Source organism: Malaclemys terrapin, chromosome 7 (assembly GCF_027887155.1).
Source record: "Malaclemys terrapin pileata isolate rMalTer1 chromosome 7, rMalTer1.hap1, whole genome shotgun sequence".
NCBI lineage: Eukaryota > Metazoa > Chordata > Testudines > Emydidae > Malaclemys > Malaclemys terrapin.
The window spans coordinates 80570258-80592119 of NC_071511.1; the positions used below are offsets into that span (position 1 = coordinate 80570258).

The following is a 21862-nucleotide window of genomic DNA, read 5'->3' on the forward strand; positions in this document are numbered from 1 at the left end:
GCTGTGCATTCACTATTATTATTATAAAAGTGCCAACAAATTGCCCTAAAACGGGGGGGGGGGGGGAGGAGATGGGTGCAGGATAAGAGCTTTAATACAGGACTGATGTAAAACCAACAAGCACTCAGATCAGAAGACGGTAAGGTAAACTACATTCATAGCCAGGGGATAAAGCTATATGTCTTTTGCTGCTACAATCCCACCACATTACAAGATGAAATGGATTTGTGAAGTCTGGCAGGGTTTTACTATTTGGAAGCCCTTTAGTTTCCCACAATATATGTTAACAGCTTATAACTGATGCAAAAGACGAGGGGAGTTTTAAGTATACATTTTTTCCTCACTTTCTGATTACAACCGCCTAGCTGCTCTCTGCTGACAAATACTTACAACTCAATAAAAGTGTGTGTTTTGCTGCTATTGTACAGGAATTACCAACTTACATGTGCAGTTACAATAAACAAAGACATGACAGATTTTATTTGATAACTAGCCACACATTTCTGTAGGTTTGATTCTACGTGCTTTGTGCTTTTATTAGTTATCGTTTGCATTAAAAACAAAACAAACAATGCATCAGACTTTCTAAAGAAGAAAAAAATGTGTAGGGTGCAGTATCTAATATAAAAAACTGTTTCCAAGGAAGTTATTCTAAAATTCAGCAATTATGCTCATAATCTACTCTTCGGTATTAGTTCACATACACAACAGGTAGAAAAAAAATCATAAGGAAGGTTGGGATTCCCAAACATACAGGCATTATTTCCTCCAAACTCTTTAAACAAAAAACAGTGGTACATTCTTTATTTTATGGGAGCGGGGGAAGACATGTAATTTCCCAAGAAAATAATATGAAATCAATTCTTGACTACCCCTGTTCTCATACTGAATTATTCCAAATGACAGACGTAACAGTGAATTGGAAGGCAATAAATACACCAAGACATGAAACCATAAAATAATGTGTGGTTAAAAATTAAAGGTGAACTGAAAGGTCTTTTGCCCACTAACGACATTCTTCAGGATAGGGTTTCTTCCGTAACAGTTCATGATACCTTATACACAAAACCAATGCATCAAACAATCATATCCGTACTCACTTTAGGACATTACCTAGCCTAAATTAAGGCTGCATAACTGCACTTTAATTCAAGGGGACACTTATCCTCTCCTCAAAAATAATTTGAGTTTTGGTATTCCTTGGCCTTCTAGGCCTGCCAGTTCCAAGTGATAGAATCGGAATGGCTCAACTCAACTGCCACATATGGCAATCAGGGTTTTAGGAATATCAGGAATGTTTTAGAAACATTTCTGATACCTGCAGACTGGATAATTGCTTGATTTCAATAGCTAGGGAAATCAATTTAAACAGGGACCCCAAATTACATAGCTAGCAGGATTCATCCAGGGAAAGTGATTTCAAGGGATCTATTAGACTAAATGTAGCACCTCACAATCAGAGTTATCTGAATGTGTGGGGAAGTGTTTAGGAGGGATTTATAGTGCCTTCTTCCACCACTGACAGATGATCAGAGGTGGAAGGTCTCCTAGATATACTTGTCCCTGCCTTAGTACAGGGGGCTGGATTAGATAACCTCTTGAGATCCAGTCCTACATTTCTATGATTTTATACTCCTAACCAGCAGTCAAGGATATGAGAGCTCTTCCTCATCCCACCAAAGAATATTTTAAAATAAATACTTTAGCCACACTAACTTCACTAGATTTTCCTTCTGCTATCTTTTTTGAAACACTGCAACTACTTTCACCAGCACCAAGATTGGTCATGAGAAGAAATGGTAGTAGAGAAGAAGAAACAGCACTGCTTTAGACTTTATTTACACCAACTTCATAGATTTCTTGAGAAGCTCATCAATTCTCTGGCACCGAGCAGGACTTGCCTCACTCCCTTATGCTTCAGGGATAATCATATCAAATAGTTTGGCTCTGTGAAAGCTTCTCTTATTGACATGACTTGGAGTTGTGGGCTCAGCAGCTATAAAAATCAGGACTTTAGCTATTAGCGGTATCATCAGCTCTTTCAGGAGAAAGAGAACCTTGGCTTCACATCTTGTCAAGCAAGCAAGAAACAAACAGTATTTTGTTTTGAAATTATTTTTAATTCTATACCTGCACTAGGCTAATACTTTGGGATCTTAGTTTTTAAAAAGCATTTTAGTTCAACCTTTAATAAGATGACTGTAGTTGTAGACCTCCCTAAAGAAAAATATACTGCTACCTCTTTTACTAACTACTTCCATTCACCTAGGCCTCCCCCCCGCCCTTTACTAAGCCTTTAAGTAAGAGTTCTACTGCTGCAATTTATTCCAGTAAATTGAAACAACTGGAATATGCCTGTTATAAAGCACAATATATTTTTGTGATATTTAATTACTGAAATTCTGAACTCTCTGCAGAACATCTGTCACAAAGCAGACAATTCTTAATAATATCCAAGGCAGGCACTTGTTAAAATATAAATCACAAGGCTGTCTGGAGGGCTGACAAGTTTGAGTGTTTGGACAAAGCTTTATTAATAGACTGCAACTTAATAACAAAGAAAATTAATATCTAGTGTAGCAATGCTTTAGCACACTAACATGAACATATTTTGCTAAAAAATACTTAAATAGAACCACATATCAATGGAATAGTAGCTAAAGGTAAATGATAAATTAATTTCCATTTTAATATTTTATTTTACAGTGTTCTCAGTGAAAATCCACTAACCGTGCTAATGACCTCTATATACTGAGGTAGTTAAAACTGGTGCAAACATCTACGGTAGGTCCGCTGCACCAAATATAAAAAGATTTACACCACTGTGGCCTACTCTTTTAATTTACAACAATATTTTTGTAAAACCAGTGATATAAAACCCCTGAAGATAAAATTAATATATCACTTAAAAATGGGTGTCTTGTAACATGCAATATGTAGGTGACTTATTTCTGAGACTTATAGAAAACACTAATATCTGAGTTTGTTGTTGAAAAACACAAACTTTTACAGTTGAACAGCAGCTTATTTTACAGTTGTATACATTTCACTAGTTTAAATCAGCATTTGTTTCATTTCACAATCAGGCATAAACTCTGTCAAATGATCCATATCATAAACTTAAAAAACAGAGCTGTCTTTGTTCCTTGGCACTGCCAGTCCCCTATGGAATCAAGCAGCACACAGAATTGCACTTGGCAAACAATCCATGACCTTCAATTACTGTCTTGGCTTACTGCCATAGGATTCATGTGTTACTGGTAACATAGCGTACCTATTTTACAGAAAAACCTTCGAACTAGCTTAAAATCTATTAAAAGTATCCAAACATTTCAGCCATTAAAGAAAATTGTATTATAATTTGTTACTTTTGCTACTACTAAAAATTTCTTTGGTATAATCCAAGAACACACCCAACTCTTTCAATATGAAACTATATATGTGTGAGACAATGTATTTTTCAGATTTTGTGTTTTTAGAATTTTGGTTAAAAAAATCTAGGTGAAATAATATAACAGCAATTTCAGTTTTACGATTATATGTTGTAATTTTTTAACATTTAAAAAAACATACATGGCACACCAGGAGCTTTATGGTTTACCTCTATGTTTATTTGGGTTTAGGGTGAAGTTAAGAGGTTCAAGCTGCAATACAGTGCATATCAACATATAATTATTTATTATGTACATTATCATAATGCCCAGGATCCCCCCCCCCCTTTTGCTCTGTGCCATACAAACAGAATAAAAAGATGGTCCTCACCCCAAAGAGCTTACAGTCTAAATATAAAACAGGAGACAATATAACATGGGCAGACCAATAGGGGAGTACATCCTTGACCCATCAGCTGTCTTCGACCCAATCGACCATGCTCTTCTTCATTAAATCTTGTCCTCCGTTGGCTTCTGAGACTGTCCTCTCCCAGTTCTCCTCCAACCTCTCTAATCACTCATTCAGTATTACCTTCAGAGGATTCTCAACATCCCATCCCACTTTCTGTGGGGGTTCTAAAGGACTCTGATCCTGATTCCCATCTCTCTTCACTCTACATTTTATCTCTAGATAATCTCATGTGCAAACACAGATTCAACTATTGTGTCTAAACTGACAATTCAGATTTCCTCTCTACTCTAGACCTGTCTCCTTTTGGCCAAACTGAAATCTCAACCTGTTTCTCTGACATCTCTTTTTGGATATCTAGCTATCAGCTCAAGCTCCACATGACTAAACAGAACTCAATCTCCCTCCCTGCCACTTCCTTTCTCGATCACTGTGGACACAACCCTATCGTTCTGCTGGTGACTCGGGCCCATAACCTGCGTGTCATCTTTGACTCAGACCTCTCTCTAGGTTCTCACTTCCAGGCTATCTCCAAATCTTGAAGAATCTTTCTTCATAACACTTCTAAGATACAGCCTTTCCTACCCATCTGTCCAGTTAAAACTCTTGTACAGGCTCTTAACGTGTCTTGCAACAGTCTTCTTCTTGGCTTTGACTAATGTAATCTTACCCCATTCACATCCATTCAGAACGCGGCTGCAAAGATCATTCTTCTAACAGGTCACTCTCACCATTCAACCCCTCTATTGGAATCCCTACATTGGCGCCTCTTTTATTCCACAAACATAAGCTACTTGTCTTCACTTTCTACTCTTGAGGGAATTCTGCACCAAAAAACTTAAAATTCTGCACACGTTTTAAATTCTACAAATTTTGTCAATAAATAAATGTGGCTCCAGCATGGTGTTTGTATAGCACCTAGCACAATGGAGTCCTGGTCCATGACTAGGGCTTCTACTTGCTCTTTATAATGTAGATATAATGTATAAGTGAAGACAAATAATAAACAACCACCACCTTAAGGAACTGACGCCTATCTTCCACAGAGCAAACCAGTCATAGAAGCGCGCATGCTTTCCCACACTGCTTTGGCAATATTCTTCAACCATCTTTTCTGGAAGTACCCTGAAGATTCTTCAGTGTTCAAGCCTTGTGATAGACATGAGATGTTAGAAGTGTGGAAATTTCAAATATTATTATAATGAGTTGTGCTAGATACTATGGGCATGGATTATTCATAAAATATTATTTCTTTAATTGTTATATGTATCTGAGCTAGGAATGGTATTCTGGTTCTATGGGGGAGGGTTAACAGAGCTTTTTGTAGGAACTAAAATCACTGAGGGAGAGGTTATTAATGCAAATTCCTAGACAGGTAAATAACTCAGCAGGAAATTGCATACAGGTCTGTCTCATCTTACGCTGGGGTTACGTTCCGCAGTCAGCGCCTAAAGCGAAAAATCGCATATAGTCAAAATTACATTGAGTTTAATGGCGGGCGGAATCGCCCGCACTACAGAAACAGTATTTAAATTGTTATTTTTCTCTTTTGTTTTTGTTTTTGCCGACTGCGTAAAGCTGAAATCGCACATGTTAAATGCGCCTAAGATGCAACAGACCTGTATACTGGTTTTAACTGGGTTCAAGAGGCCCGGCAGACAAAGGACTATGAATTATATAAAGAGGCAGCCTGAGCTTATGCAGAGGGGACCCTCCTCAATCTATGAACTGACATGTATTTAGTCCTGTAGCTCAAATAGTGTATGTGCACGCTGTGGTGTTCAATGTTGAGGATTCAAAGCCTGATGATGCATGACTGAGGGATTGTTAAAGCTGCACAAAACAGAATTTGCTTTTGGGAAAAGATGGTGTTCACCTGACCAAGAAAGGGAACAGCATCTTCACACACTAGCTCCCCAACTTAGTGAGAAGGGCTTTAAACAAGTTTCAAAGGGTGCAAGTGACAAAAGCCCACAGGTAAGTATAAAAAAGGCAACCTTAACAGAGGGTTAAGATGTTGGAAGAGGGACATGGAAAATTACAATAGGGTCACAGGAGCAACAAGAGAGAAATCAGTGGGGAAATGTGCTCAACATCTTAGATGTCTATACACAAATGCAAGGAGTATGGGGAATAAATATGTACTAATATTTCTAGTTCTTCTTAAGATAAATTATGATTTAACTGGCATCAGAGAGACTTGGTGGGATAAGTCTCATGACTAGAATAATGGTATACAGGAATATAGCTTGTTCAAAGAGGACAGATAAGAAGGGAGGAGGTGTTGCATTATATACACACTTATTCTAAGGTTCAGAAGGAGGTGAGAGGCAGAACAGTTGAGAGTCTCTGGGTAAAGATAAAAGTAAAAAACAGGGGTGGGGGTCTCCTATAGAGAGAAATCAGGAAGGAGGAGGTGGCATTTCTAGAACAAACAACAGAATTATTTGAAATACAAGACCTGGTAGTAATATGGGATTTTAACTACCCAGACATTTGCTGGAAAAGTAATATGGCAAAATGTGGAATGTGTTGGGGACAACTTCTTTCAGAAGATGGAGAAAGTAACTGGGGAACAGGTATTTTAGACTTGATTCTGATGAACAGAGACGAATTGGTAACGAATACTGAAGGTGGAAGACAATTTAGGTGAAAATGATCATGAAATTATGATTTCAAGATTCTAATAAAAGAAAGAAGTGAGCAGCAGAATAAGGACAACATTTTTTTTTTTTTTTTTTTTTTAAACCAAACTTGGGAAAACTGTTAGGTAAGGTCCCCTGGGAAGAAAATCTAAGGGAAAAAGGAGTTCAGGAGAGTTGGCAGTTTTTCAAAGAGACAATATTGAAAGCAGAACTGCAAATTATCCCGACGGGAAGCAAAGATAAGAAGAATAGTAAGTGAACAATATAGCTCCCTCGGCAGGTCTTTAATGACCTGAAAGTCAAAAAGGATTCCTACAAAAAGTGGAAACATGGATGAATTGTTAAGGAGGAATACACGAGAAGAAACATGTAGAAACAAAAATCAGAAAGGCTAAGGCACAGATTTCAAATAGAGAAGGGACCATTCTGATCAACCAACCTGATCTCCTGTATAATGCAGGCCACAGAACTTAATCAAAATAATTCCTTTAAACAAGAGCATATCTTTAAAAAAGGCTTTTTTTTTTAAGTCATCCCTGCCGGGGCCCCGCACTTCCTAAAGCCGGCCCTGTATACACTTACATTTAGCATGAACTAACATGCCTATTGGTTGCTTGCACCTAGCTTATCAAGCAATCCAGATTGCTCTGTATCAGTGATCTGTCCTCTTATTTATTTACCACTTCTCAATTCTGTGTCATCTCTAATGATACAGTAATGATTTTTTGTTTTTTTCCAGGTCATTAATAAAAATGTTAAAATAGCTTAGGGCCAAGAACCGTTTCCCTGTGAGAACTCACTCTGATATTCCCTGTTTACAGTTACACTTTGAGACCTATCACTTAGCCAACTGTTAGTCCATTTAATGTGTGCCATATTAACTTCGTATCATTCTAGTTTTTTTAATCAAAATGTTATGCAGTACCAAGTCAAATGCCTTACAGAAGTCTAAGTACATTATATCAATATTATTACCTTTCCCAAGCTTCTAATATCATCCAAAAAAGATAAAGTTAGTTTGACAGGATCTATTTTCCATTAACCCATACTGACTGTAATTAGATTATTCTGCTTTAATTCTTTATAAACTGAGTCCTGTATCTGCTGCTCCTTTATCGTGTCCAGGATCAATGTCAAACTGAAAAGCCTATAATTACAGAGATCATCCCATTTACCCTTTTTTAATACTGGCACAACATTAGCTTTCTTCTAGTCTTCTGGAACTTCCTCTGTGTTCCAAGACTTACTGAAAATTAACATTCATGGTCCAGCGAGCTCCTCGTTCAGCTCTTTTAAAACTCTTGGATACGAATTATCCAGACCCACTAATTTAAAATGTCTAACATTAATAGCTGTCGTTTAACAGACTCCTGAGTTGCTGTTGGAATGGAAAGTGTGTCATCATTATATGATATAACTGCATCTGGTTTTTCCCCCCAAATACAGAATAGAAATATTTATTGAACATTTTTGCCTTTTCTGCATTATTATTGATAATTCTATCACTTCCATCTAATAATTAACTAACACCATTGTTAGGATTCTTTTTGGTCCTAGTAGTTCCTAGACTTGCATCTGAAGAAGTGAGGTTCTTACCCACGAAAGCTTATGCTCCCTATACTTCTGTTAGTCTCAAAGGTGCCACAGGACCCTCTATTGTTTTTTGTTCCTAATGTACTTTAAAAACTCCTTTTACTGTCCTTAACTCTGCTGGCATAGATTTTGCCATGTGTCCCTTTGCTTCCCTTATCAATTTTCTACACCTCATAGCTGCTGATATATATATTCATTAATACTGACTTCCCCTTTTCTTTCATTTTCTGATATACATATATAAAATAAAATAGCTGCCTTCACTTCCCCTGTAAGCCAGGTGGTTGTTTTGTTTTGAAACCAGTATGGCCTTCTTTCTTGATTCTGGCTTTTGGGGCATCTAGTAAAGTGTTCTTAATTGGGAATAGTTTGTCGTTCATATTTTTTTTTTGTTTAAATTATTCCTCCCAACTAATTTGGTGCATAATTGTTTTCAGCTTTGGAATACTGAACCTTTAAAAGCACCTAGTATATATTACTTCACCTATAAGTCTCCGTATGTAATTAAATCATCTTCCTCCCTCCACCTTCCCCCCAACACTCCTGCTCAATCTCTGAGAAACTCAAACTGATCCATAATCTCAACAACTAGCTTCTCCACCTTCTTACATTAACTGAACTCTGGGCTCTCCTTCTGATTTAGCATCTGTCACTGCCTTCTCTTTCTCACTTCCCACAACCTGAAAGCCATTACAGTAACCCTGGGCTCTGCCTTTCATCCTCCCACTATTTCCTGCCTCGTCTTGCCCCACATCCCTACTCTTTCAGATCTTAGGGACATTTCATTGCCTCACATTGGTTTTATCTACTACTTCCCTAAGCCCTTCCTCCTTTCTTGCAGAGTTTAAACTCGTGTGTCACTTTCTTTCCCTCACCTTAGTATTCACCACCCACATCCTGGGTGACAAATTTCCACAGCAACGATCCCTCTTAATTCTCCTGCATCTCAGTTCCTCTTGCTAATCTCCCCCACTCTCTAACTTTGGTCTGATTCCCCTATTCACCAGTTTAGTCACTTGCCTAATTTTTCCTCTTTTTTAAACCAAAAACCTCTTTCTGATTGCTCTGTTTATTCTCCTTCAACATAATTCCTTCTCCTCTTTTTTCCCCTATCAAAAAATGGGATGTTCTTTTAAAGGAATTGGGCTTAGCCCCATCTGGGACTAAACAGTTGCTTCCCAGGTGATGAGTCAGGACAGGTATCTTGTGATAACTTGTAGATCACCGGGTCCTGGGGGTATAAGCAGCTCAGTTAAGGAGAAAGCCCTGCAGGCAGCAGGGTAGGAGATCCAAGGTCAGAGGAAAGGACCTAGAAAGGCCTGGCTGGAGCTACTTGAAGTGCAGGGCAGAAGCTTCAAGAGAAAGAGGCTTAAAGAAACCCCAGACAGCAAAACCTGGATTTTGGAAAAGAATTGTTGAGGTCAGGAAGGAGCTGAAGAAACTAAAAGTGGGGAAAGGCTTCTTTTGACTTGACATCTGGTTTACAATAAACCAGACCCAAAATGGGATTTTATTTTATTTATAAATGTCTGGATGCAGGTTCTGAGAACCCCAAGAAGAGGAAACTGAGGCAAATTTTTACTTCTCTGCTCCCTTCACAACCTTTTCCTCTTATCTCTATTTGCTCTCTTCTGTTGACATCTTCTGTTATTCTGTTGAATAACAGTTGTGGAATAATTTGATGACTTTTGTGATGTATTTTGAATAAATTATTTTCTGTATACTTTAAATATGTGCCCAACTTACAGAGCAAGGAAAATAATACATGATTATATATGAATTTCATGATTTTTTTTCAAATAATCAAACCGTTTCATTATTCGTTTGAATCAAGTCTACTTTCAATTTTACTGTCCTACCTTCTCAGTGTGTTGTGCCCTCTTAATTTTATTAAGATGATGTTAAAAAAAAAAAGTGAACAGAGTTTGAGCATAGAAGTTTCTGGTTATCAGGGAATAACGTACAGATTATCGAGGGTGCAAAGTTTGGTTTACGATCCGGTGGCATAAGGAATACATAATCTGCAATATCCCTGATTGGGGGTAAAAGGTTGATGGGTCAAAGTACAGGCACTGAAATATGAGGGTATGAAGTTCATAGAGTGGCTATGTTCAGGTGTGGAGTATAATGAGTGGATATGATGATGAGGATGGATTGACCCTCATTTGGTGAGATTTAATGTTCAGGGAGTTTATGGTTCTAGTTCATATGATCCAATCCCTTGGTCCCTTTCTCGTAGTGGGAAAATGATGTCACTCTGGCTCATGCCTCCTGGTACTGTTGGTGGCCGGCGATGTGCTCGATGTAGATGTCCCTGGACCATTTGATGGCGTCTGAGACCATGAGGCGCCGCTTGAGCCGTTCGTAGCATCGACCGATCCCGCAGGTCTGCAGTACACGCTCGTTGCAGGGGTCCCAGGCGCCCAGGGCTCCGACAATCAGGGCGTCCATCTGCACCTCATAGCCCTTCACTCTCAGGGTGTCAGCGAGGGGGGCATACTTTTCCAGCTTACGAGCTCGGGCTTCGCGAAATGCCGGGGTCCTGTTCTCAAAGGAGACCGTGACATCGACGAGGATGATCTTTTTCTGGGCCTCGTCGGTGACGATCAGTCAGGTCGTAGCTGGATGTCGGCTCCGGGGATGGTGCAGTTCACGGAGATCTCCCCCAGGCGTGGCACAATGGCTTTCACCAGGCGGTTCTGGATGGCGTTGTGGCGCAGCTGCCAGGCTCTGGAGTGGGGTTTGCAGCTGCACAGGACGCGGGGCAGGGTCTCATTGGAGTAGCCGCATTTCCTGCAACGCTTGTCTCGGTTCCCGTAGCGGACGGCTCCGTTGAGCAGGACGCAGTTGAGCTGGGCACGGTGGATGAACCGCCAGTCGGCGAAACGGGTGAAGCCGCCCCCGGCAAGGAAGTGGTTGCTCGCGTCCCACTTGCTGGTCAACTCAAAGCCTTTACCCTGGTCCGGTTTACGCTTCAGGGTTTCCATGTACAGCGAGTGGATGGCAGCCTTCAGAGTCTTCTCCACCAAGCCCCTAGCGCTCGGGGTAACAATGGTGTTGTCATTGGACCTGATGTGCGGCACCCGGACTCCCAGCTCCTGGCGCTCCTCGCACCACTCCCAGCGGCAGCCAATGCGCTTCCCTAGGCGACGCGTAGCGAGTGCGGGACCACAGTGAAGCGATGTCACGCCTGACCCGTCCGAATTCCCCATCCAGGGAGCCGCTCAGGGAGATTGCGATGTCTCGGTTGGAGGGGCTCTGCTGATCCGTTTCTCTGTCGCATCACACAGGGCATTCGCCACGATGTTCCTTACCGTGGTGTCGGGACACGTTAGCAGGCGGAAGGCATGGGTGATCACTGTGACGTCGCACAGGTCACCTATGAGGGGGACGTTGGCGCCGCCGTGCCTGTGAGCGATGTAGACCAGCTTGCTGGCTCTCTGGGGAAGGAACAGCCACTTCTTCATCAGCTTCCGGATGATCTTGTCTGCCTTGTTGAGGGGCACCTTCGCCACAGCAGATCCCCTTAGGGTGAACGAGATGCATGGGATCAGGAAGGTGTTCAGGGCCTTTATCTTCTGCCACGGTGCCAGCAGGGAGGCATCAATCTTGGCGGCGTCCTGCAAGATCTCCTGGATGGTGTCCTCGGGTGTCTGCCGGACACGGAAACCTGTTGGCGTGCCCAGGTGCTGGTATGCTTGCCCCTCTGCCAGGGGGATGACGGGCTCACCCTGGATCTGGAACCCCGTTGCCTGCACCGAGTCCCTTTTGCTGCTGTCAATGTGCAAGGTTGCACACTTCTTCGCATTGAAGCAGAGCCCCATCCAGTCAGTAGCTCGGCTGGTGGCATCTAGCATACCTTGGAGCTCTCTAGGTCGTCCGCGTTCAGGACCAGATCGTCCGCGTAGGCCAGAATGCTGATTTTCTTGCCGTGCAGGTCAAAGCCGGTTGGGCCGCTGGAGATGGCTCGGATGAGTGGTTCCATGGACAGGTTGAAGATGATGGGGCTAAGGGGGCATCCTTGTTTCACGCTGCGGCGGATGGGGATGGCGTCCGTCTCTCCGTCTGTAGCACAGATGGTAGTGGTGCAGTCCTTGTAGAGGTCCCAGAGGATCTGGATGAAGGTTTCTGGCATCCCGAACTCCCCCAGGGTGGCAAAGATGTGATGGTGAGGTATGGACCCAAAGGCGTTGGTCAGGTACAATCTTGTCTCTTCCCCTTCATTCTCTACTTATCTGTTCTTATACCACTGAATACAACTGCCAAATGTCTCACAACTAAGCCAACTTTCACAGCTTTAAACTTCTCACTTCTTAACTCTTTCTAAACCCCCCTCACCGCTTAGTTTACCTTTATGCTGCCAACCCCTGACAACCATCTCTCTTCCACAAACCCTTCTTTCACTTCTTCCTTCCCATTTTTATCCTGCTGATCAGGATTTCAACTTCTTCAAAATCAAAATTGAAAATATTCAGCTCTCTCACCTCATATTTCAGTTTCCTTTCTTTCACATTTCTGTCATTAACTCTTAAGTTCTCTTCTACGCTTTGCTTCTAAACTTTCAAACTGTCATCATGACCCCCTCCCTTCCGACCTAATACCATTTCAGATTCCCTATTTCCCTCACTTTCTCTTCTCTAACCAAGTTCTTTTCCCTCTACATTCAGTCTTATTGTCCCTGCACACTCAGATTTAACATACTATTGTAAAACAAGAGCCCCTCAAATCCATTTCAAACTTTCCCTTCTCCTTTGTCACCAAAATCAGGGAGCATATTTACATGAAAACAAGGCAAACCCCCTTCTCTGACTATCTGATGATTCTTTTTAAAGATAGTTTCAGTCCTCTCCACTCCAGTAAAACCACTCCTCACAAAGGTAACGAACGACTCACTCTAACTAAATCAAAAGGGCACCTCTTTCTAATCCTTCTTGATCTACCAACTGCCTTGGACATGACTGATCCTTTTTTTTGGTTTCCATGCCTCTGTGCTCCCTTGGATCTCCTTCCTATTTTACTGACTGTTTCTTCAATGTCTCCTTTAGTGACCTTTCAATCCCCTTCCTCCCCTCCATCTCTCGGCATTCCTTTTGAGTTTTCTGATTGATCACCTCTTGTCTCTCCATATCATGAAATCCTTCTCTCCTGCATATCTTCACCCATGTCTGTCTGCTTACCCTTTTCTCCACCTACTTTGTTCCATCCAAACCTCCTGCTTCACCACTCCCTTATTTCCTCTCTACCATTCTCATCTTTACATGGATTTGCTGGTTCTGGTTGGTGAAATCACAGAAGACCACCTCATATTGATTTAGGTGAGCTTCCACTGGAAAAAAAACAGGCATCACATATCCGCATCAGATTCTGGAAATATTGCCGAACAAGAGAAATACCCCTTCAACCTTTTCTTTGATTTGGCCATAACCAGTACGAATCCAAACAGAGCCAGAGAAGGCACTAAAGTGGGGGCTTCCTAAATGCTATCAAGCAATGGACCTAGAACAAGAGGACAAGGATCCACTTAAACATCACACAAATCCTCTAACCCTTCTGTCTTACCAGAGAAAGGTCATAGTTCAGGGGGCTGCTGGAGGGAGAGAACAACAGGCTAGAGTAGTGGCTGCAGAGCAGTTCTGTGGATGGGGAGGAGTGTCTCTGTCATCTTTCCCGCACCTCCAGGCTACCAAGGCCCAGAGTTATCTGAGTTGGGCAGTGGAGGCTGGGGGTTGGGCACACGGACAAGGTTAAGGGGGTGCATGAGGTAAAAAGTTTGGGGATGGGGACCATTGGCCTAGAAAGAGGTTTTGGGTCTGGTGCTGCCTTAAGAGGCTTGGGGCTATAAGCAAAGAAGCGATCCCATTTCTGGTTCTTCCTGCATTTGGAAACACAAGACTTTATAAATTCCTTGAAAACAGATAAGACTGCATCAAAGAAAATACTGGACCTCAATTTCTACTCCCAACTGGAACATCCCTGGAGCTCCAAACTAGCCACTTGGGTCAAAAAGCATACATGTAATTATAAAGCAATCAAAGATAAGCCAATAACTCCTGACCAACATACATTTGTACAGGTATTAGTTAAATGCAATTATGGAAGCAGTGATACTTAGAATTTGAAGTGAATTATTTACTATGAACATGTTTCATAATACATTTTACATATTTGTAATATTGAAATGAAGTATGTATAATAAGAGTTCTTCTAGAAATATCTGTGTGTTTACATAGCAAGGCGTTGTAAACTTGTTAACTTTCTAAAAAATAAAATTAAAACAACCAGATTTGAGTGTGAGAGCTTAATGACATTTGATCCATGTTGTCCTTCAAATATATTTGGGGCCAACCTCTTCCTGCCATGACACTTTTCCTTCCATTAAGATGGCCACCCATGCCTCATACTCAAGTCTCACTTTGGTGCACAGATTGTTTTTAAAATATTCACCCATCTTTGGAGATCTTATTTTCTGCCCAACCCCAAAGACATCCAGTTTTCAGCAATTCCAAGGAAGGTACAAAGCCCTTATTCTTTTCTGTACAAAAAGCAAGACTTTTGAATTGCAACTATTCTTTATGAATGAAACTGCACTTTTCTTCTGAAGCAGCCTTTGGCCTCATACAACTCTAACTACTTAAAGTCTAGTTTCTGGGGTCAGACTAAAATCTGAGAAGATCTATTAACTTTCTTATCAATGTTTTCCCCTAGACTGTCATCTGGCCACTTTAAAATCATCTTGAGGATGTGTGTCATGGAGGTGCAGAGTTGTTTTGCTAACTGACTGGCAGGCAGACCAGATGTGTCATCACCTCCTACTTTCCAGTATAAAATATTAGGAATCTCTTTAAGACAGAGAGAAAAGATGTAAGGTCCTGTAAAGAAAAATTCTAGGAACAGTACTCTCAGGAAGGAGCTCAGATTGATGCTATTATTAAAAATAATGGAAACCCACAGGACAGGGGGTGTGATTTTGGACAACAATCCATTGTGTCAGTGCAATGTTGAAAGCAGGATTGGAACCTCATTCATTTATTCTTACGTGAAGTTGGAAAATAATGAAGATATCACTCTAAAAGCTCCCGAATAATATAACATTATCAACTTTTCCACAACAGAGACCTTGCTGGATAAACACAGCTTCTCCTTTCAGAAAAGGAAAAGGGGGGCAGATGGCAATGTAACTATTTCTCACCAAACAGGTTATTCATTTTTTATACATTCATTCATCTTCAAACTATATAATCAAAATATGAATAATTTTGTACTATGTGAGGAAATCCTGGCTAGCCCTGTAGTTATATACTTTCCATTATAGAACCTTGATTTCAGTGATCTATAAAACTTTACCAAACTTTAAGTGCCTGAGCTGAAATTTTCGAGGCTGAGCATCTGCCTCTGGCTGAGTTAATTTATGTTGAAGTGTCAGCAAAAAATATTCAGCCATTCATCAGAGAAAAATATACTGTTTTGTCCAAGTTAAAAAATTAGTACAACTGTTTCATTAAGAAGCTCTAGTGCCTTCATATTTTATAACAGACTGGAAATTTTGCCCACTTTTAGCTAAGTTATAAGCCTCTCAAAATCACAGTTTGGAGAGATTTGTGGGGAACTGGCAGCTAATTCTCTGAAGATTCTTTCTGCACTGAGCCTGTTCAATTTTTTTGTTTTTTGTTTTTGTAAAAATGGTTCCATTAGGTATGTAGTATTCCAAATGAGATTTTCCTAGGAATAACACATCAGACAACTAGTGACAAAAAATAGTAATAAATAGGGAATCTGCACTGCAAGTAGATTTATTCAAGTATCAAGTAAAAAAATCCAACATCTTCCTTGTTTGATATGGAGTTTAGCAATGCAAATTCAAGGAATCTAACAAGCAATGACCAGAAGATAAAAACCAAAGAAGGTACATTATTAAAGAACTAAGAATTCTGCAGCCAAAAATTACAGACAAGAACCCCTACTCATTTTATCTCTAAAATTGGAATAAAAGAAGTGACTTCCACTTTACCGATTTATAGTTCTGTGTCAGAGTTTTCTTTCAGCTCAAGAAAATAATGGATCTAGTTATGTAAGTCTTAAACCTCTAATGTGCAAAATCCTCCTTTACCTCACAGCCATATAAGATCCTTGCAATAAATTCACTTAGAATGCCGAACCTGCAAAAAAGGTGACCTATTTTTGATCAGTCAAAAAATTCAAACAATGAGGAACACACACCTTTTTAGTCCTGTCTGAATAAAAAGCCTAAACTCTCACTACAAACATCAGGTTCTCTTTCTCAAAAGCTGGACTGGGAGAGAAAGGAGGCAAGAATACTTCCTGATTAATACAAGATGAGCAGATTTTGAGAAGGAAGTACAACTGTGCTTAGAACTACTTTTCTAATTAAAAATAGTAATATATCTGTGTAAGAGAATACATTTAATTTTTCCCAGGAGAGACTGCCAGATTTGTCCTAAATCTGTGAAAAAGAAAGTGTATTCATGCTTACCTTCAAGTTTCCTTCCTTTGAATAATAAGATCCACAAATACAGCTTCCTGCAAAGAAAGGGATCAGCCAAAACACAGAAAGAAATTGACATGCAAAGTTTTGAGTTTATTTCATTAGGGGGGAAAATCCACATGCTCTGCTTTAAGTAACTATTGTTTTCTTCTTCCACCTATAGTTAATACATTCTCTAATTTAGGAAAGTAGGATAGAATTATCCTAGCTGTGCAAGTTGTCTTAACTCAAGGAACTTCCAGGGGAAGAGAATTTTTCTACTACCCATGACTGCCTGGTCTGTTTCTGCCCTCAAGCTGCAAGCAGACTGAAGTATCCATTGCAAGGTATGTGTATGTTAACATGATGATGAAATACTTATTTCCAAAGAAAAAACAGACAACCTTTATTTTCAAAGACAATATTACATTAAGTCTCTATGTTCAGAGGCATCACCCCTCTTTTGAGGACAGCAATGCACTCACCCTGTTGAAAAGACAGAACCAACAATCAAAAGCACAGTCAGCAGAAGAGCTTTTGAGTCCTCATGTCCCACAAGGAAGTACATAACTGTTTCATTGTAAAAATAGATAGTCTTTAAAGAGAACCATGGCACAGTTTTTCTTATGCTCTATTTTTAAACAAAAAGAAAAATGGAAAGGGTGTGTGTCTGTGTGTAAGGGTTTGTCTACACTATGAAATGAGGTCGATTTTATAGAAGTCGATCTTTAGAAAGCGATTTTATACAGTCATCATATATGTCCCCACTAAGCGCAATAGGTCGGCGGAGTGCGTCCTCAATACCATGCCTAGCATCAACTCACAGAGTGTTGCACTGTGTGGGTAGCTATCCCACAGTCCCCGCTGCCCAGTGGAATTCTGGGTTAAACTCCCAATGGCTGATGGGGCAAAAACATTGTTGCGGGTGGTTTTGGGTACATGTCGTCACTCTCCCCTCCCTCCCTCCTTGAAAGCAACGGCAAACAATCATTTTGCGCCTTTTTTCCCGGGTTATCCATGCAGACGCCATAGCACGGCAAGTATGGGGGCCGCTCCACTCAGCACTGCTGTGAGGAGCATTGTCAGCACCTCGCGCATTATCCTGCAGTATGTGCAGAGCCTGGCTAGGAGCCGCCAGCACGAGGAGGATTTTGATGAGGACATGGACATTCCTGAAAGCACGGGCTGTGGCAATTGGGGCATCATGGTGGCACTGGGGCTGGCTGATACAGTGGAATGCTGATTCTGGACCTGGCAAACAAGCACAGCCTGGTGGAACCGCATAGTTTTGCAGGTATGGGATGATTTCCAGTGGCTGCAAAACTTTTGCATGCATAAGGCCACTTTCATGGAACTTTGTGACTTGCTTTCCCCCACCCTGAAGTGCAGGAATACCATGATGAGACCTGCCCTGAGAGTTGAGAAGCGAGTGGCGATAGCCCTGTGGAAGCTTGCAATGCCTGACTGCTACCAATCAGCCGGGAATCAATTTGGAGTGAGCAAATCTATCATGGGGGCTGCTGTGATCCAAGTAGTCAAAGCAATCAGTAACTTTCTGCTAACAAGAGTAATTACTCTGGGAAACGTGCAGGTCATAGTGGATGGCTTTGCTGCAATGGGGTTCCCTGTGGTGGGGTGATAGACAGAATGCATATCCCTATCTTCACACCGGACCACCTTGCCAAACAGTACATAAACCACAAGGGGTACTTCTCAATGGTGCTGCAAGCGCTGGTGGATCACAAGGGACATTTCACCGACATCAACGTGGGATGGTCGGGAAAGGTGCATGATGCTCGCATCTTTAAGAACTCCGGGCTGTTTGAAAAGCTGCAAGAAGGGACTTTCTTCCCAGACCAGAAAATTATCGTTGGGGATGCTGAAATGCCTATAGTTATCCTTGGGGACCCAGCCTACCCCTTGCTACAATGGCTCATGAAGCCGTACACAAGCAGCCTGGACAGTAGTAAGAAGCAGTTCAACTATAGGCTGAGCAAGTGCAGAATGGTGGTAGAATGTGCCTTTGGACGTTTAAAATCCCGCTGGTGCTGTTTGCTGAGTAGGTTAGACCTCAGCACAACCAATCTTCCTATTGTTATTGCTGCTTGCTGTGTGTTCCATAATATCTGAGAGAGTAAGGAGGAGATGTTTATGGCGGGGTGGGAGGTTGAGGTAAATCACCTGGCAGCCAATTTTGAACAGCCAGACATCAGGGCGATTAGAAGAGCACAGCTAGGCGTGCTGCGCATCAGAGAGGCTTTGAAAAACAGTATAATGACTGGCCAGGCTACGGTGTGAGAGTTGTGTGTGTTTCTCTTGATGCAAAACCGCACCCTTCGTTGAATGTACTTCCCTGTAAGCCAATCTCCCTCCCCACTTCAACGATAGCTGGCAAAGGAAATCAAGTCCGTATTGTTTTGAATCCATTGAGTGGCTAGGTGCCCGGCCCTCTCCTCCCCTGCCCCGCATTCTTGGGCATCTGGGTGAGGAGGATATGGAACTTGGCGAGGAGGGCAGGCGGTTACATGGGACTGCAGCAGGGGTCTGTGCTCTAGTTGCCTTTCCTGCAGCTCCACCAGACGCCTGATCATGTCCATTTGCTCCCCCATTAGCCTCAGCATCTCCTCCTGCATGTTCTGATCACGCTCACTGTATGCTTTCCTGGCCTCTGCCGCTGAATGCCTCCATGCATTCAGCTGTACCCTATCAGTGCGGGAGGACTGCATGAACTCGGAAAACGTCATCACGAGTGTGTTTTTTTTACCTTCTAATCTGCGAAAACCTCAGGGATGGAGTTGATACAGGGAGCATAGAAAGGTTTGCACCTGGAGGGGAGATAAAAAGGGAGAGTACAATTTAAGAAGATACATTTCTGAGAACAAAAGGGAAACTCTTTTACAGTGAATCAAGCAATTCAAAACATATGTGCTGTCTGCTGTAGGTACCAGGTCACATTTTGCCTTTTATATTGAGCGCCTGCCGGTATGGTGACACATCACACATGGCTGGGCAACAGAATTCGGTTTCCAGGCAGCCATGGTAAGCCAAAGGGTACGCGATGTTGGCTTCTTCCGCCTCCATAACATGTGCGAATGGTTGGGCGTGGTAAAGTGTCCTACCATGGAGGACGAAATAAGGCAGCCCTACCCAGAAACCTTCTGCAAAGGCTTTCAAAGTACCTCCAGGAGAGCTTCATGGAGATGTCCCTGAAGGATTCCCGCTCCATCCCTAGACACATTAACAGACTTTTCCCAGTAGCTGTACTGGCCGCGAATGCATCCCAATTCTTCAGGGCAAATCAAACATTAAATACAATTGCTTTTAACCCCTGTAGTGTAGTTACAAATGTGCACTCACCAGAAGTGCCTTCTCCGCCTTCAGGGTCCGGGTACAATTCGCCGTGGGAGGATATTGGCTCCAGAGTGATGAAAAGGTCCTGGCTGCCGGGGACAATGGATTCTCCGCTTGCCTGCTGCGCATTCTCCTCCTCATCCACAAAATCCTCCTCCGTGTTGCATGAGACTCCCCCCTTGCAGGTTTCCACGGACAGTGGTGGGGTACTGGTAGGGTCCCCACCTAGAATGGCATGCAGCTGATCATAGAAGCAGCATGTATGGGCTCTGACCCGGAGCGACCGTTTGCCTCCTTTGTCTTGTGGTAGGCTTGCCTGAGCTCCTTAACTTTCACACGGCACTGCTGGGTCTCCATAGTGTAGCCTCTGTCCACCATGCCTTGTGTGCTTTTGGCATATATATCAGCATTTCTTCTGCTGGATTGGAGTTCTGCCTGCACAGATTCTTCTCCTCATACAGCAATCAGATACAGTGTCTCCCGTTCACTCAATACTGGAGCTCGTTTGAGATTCTGGGACTGCACGGTCACTTGTTCTGCTGAGCTCGCCACGTTGACCAAACAGGAAATGTAATTCACAAGTTCCTGGGGCTTTTCCTGTATACCTGGCTAGTGCATCAGAGCTGAAAGTGCTGTCCAGAGCAGTCACATTCAAGCACTCTGGGATAGCTCCTGGAAGCCAATACTGTCGAATTGCACAAGGCTGCATTTGCACTACCCCAAATTCGACCCAAGAAGGTAGATGTTCGCGCTACTCCCCTTGTCGGGGAGGAGTACAGCAGTTGATTTTAAGAGCCCTTTAGGTTAACGGAACAGGGTTGGTTTTGTAGCCGCATTGCTTATAAAATCAACCTAAATTAGCAGGTAAATTCGACCTAACCTCGTAGCATAGACCAGCCCTAAGTAATACAGAGGTTCCCATGATTTTTTTTAATTTTAAATGAATTTTGTACTTGGCTAAGAGGCTAGCTGTTTCAAGTTAAGGGGTTTAACTATTACTAATTAACTAGTCATGAATAAATAAGGAATCAAAGACAACCATTTACTCAATCTGTGTTATATTCAAAATTTCTCAAACAAAATCAGTTACGAGATTAGCAATACCACCAGACATCTCTGGCTTTTAACTCACTGTAGGGAAGAATACAGAAAACATGAATTACCAACCACAGAAGATTTTTCTTAAACTTCATTTTATTCACTACTTTTCTTTCCCTCCCATATCCACTACTCCACCTTAGGTCATTACAATGAGCTTTAAAAAGCTGAGTTTGAAATGGAAAAAAAAAAATTTAAGTAGACATGTTGAGTAAAGACTATTCTTACATTGTTGATGCTTTTCACAATACCATTGTCTCATTTCTTTCATCGTTAAATTGCTCCCAGATTGCACACCTCAGAAATATTCCAGAGAACCCTAGAATCCTCCTAAATTTTGGATTCAAAGACTCCAGCTGGTCCTCCACTATCATCTCCTGTTCCACTGTTTATTTCCATTTCAATTTTAATTACAGGCAGATACTCTAAAACAGAAGAACAATTCTACTGAGCTAGTCTGTGGCTCCCAAAAAGCTGGACTGCAATGAAAGCTGGCTGTATATTATCCTGAATTGGAAATGAGGTTGGAAACTATTTGTTCCCTTCCTATGTTGTAAAGGGACAAGCTATTAAGAATTTCTTTTACTAGTACAAGGAAACCTTAACTGCATTTCAGATAGCTGATTTTATAATGTCATGAGAATCTGTAGAGAAACTATTTTAAATTATGCAAAGTAAACCACAAAGCATACAAGAGGAAAAAACAAAATAAAATAACTCTGTAAGAGCTTTAAAAATACTCAGAACAGGCCAGCACTGAACAGAACGCAGACTTATGCTAAAGAAACAAATCTTCAAATTATAATATATATCTTAACATTCACTCCCACCATGTAATTCAAATAATGAAATC

General features: G+C 41.6%; 1 protein-coding gene across 2 annotated transcripts in view; it reads right to left on the bottom strand.

Moving 5' to 3' along the window:
* JMJD1C (jumonji domain containing 1C) overlaps window positions 1–21862 on the bottom strand; it is a 340195-nt gene that overhangs the window by 138017 nt on the left and 180316 nt on the right. The gene's annotated exons all lie outside the window — the stretch shown is intronic.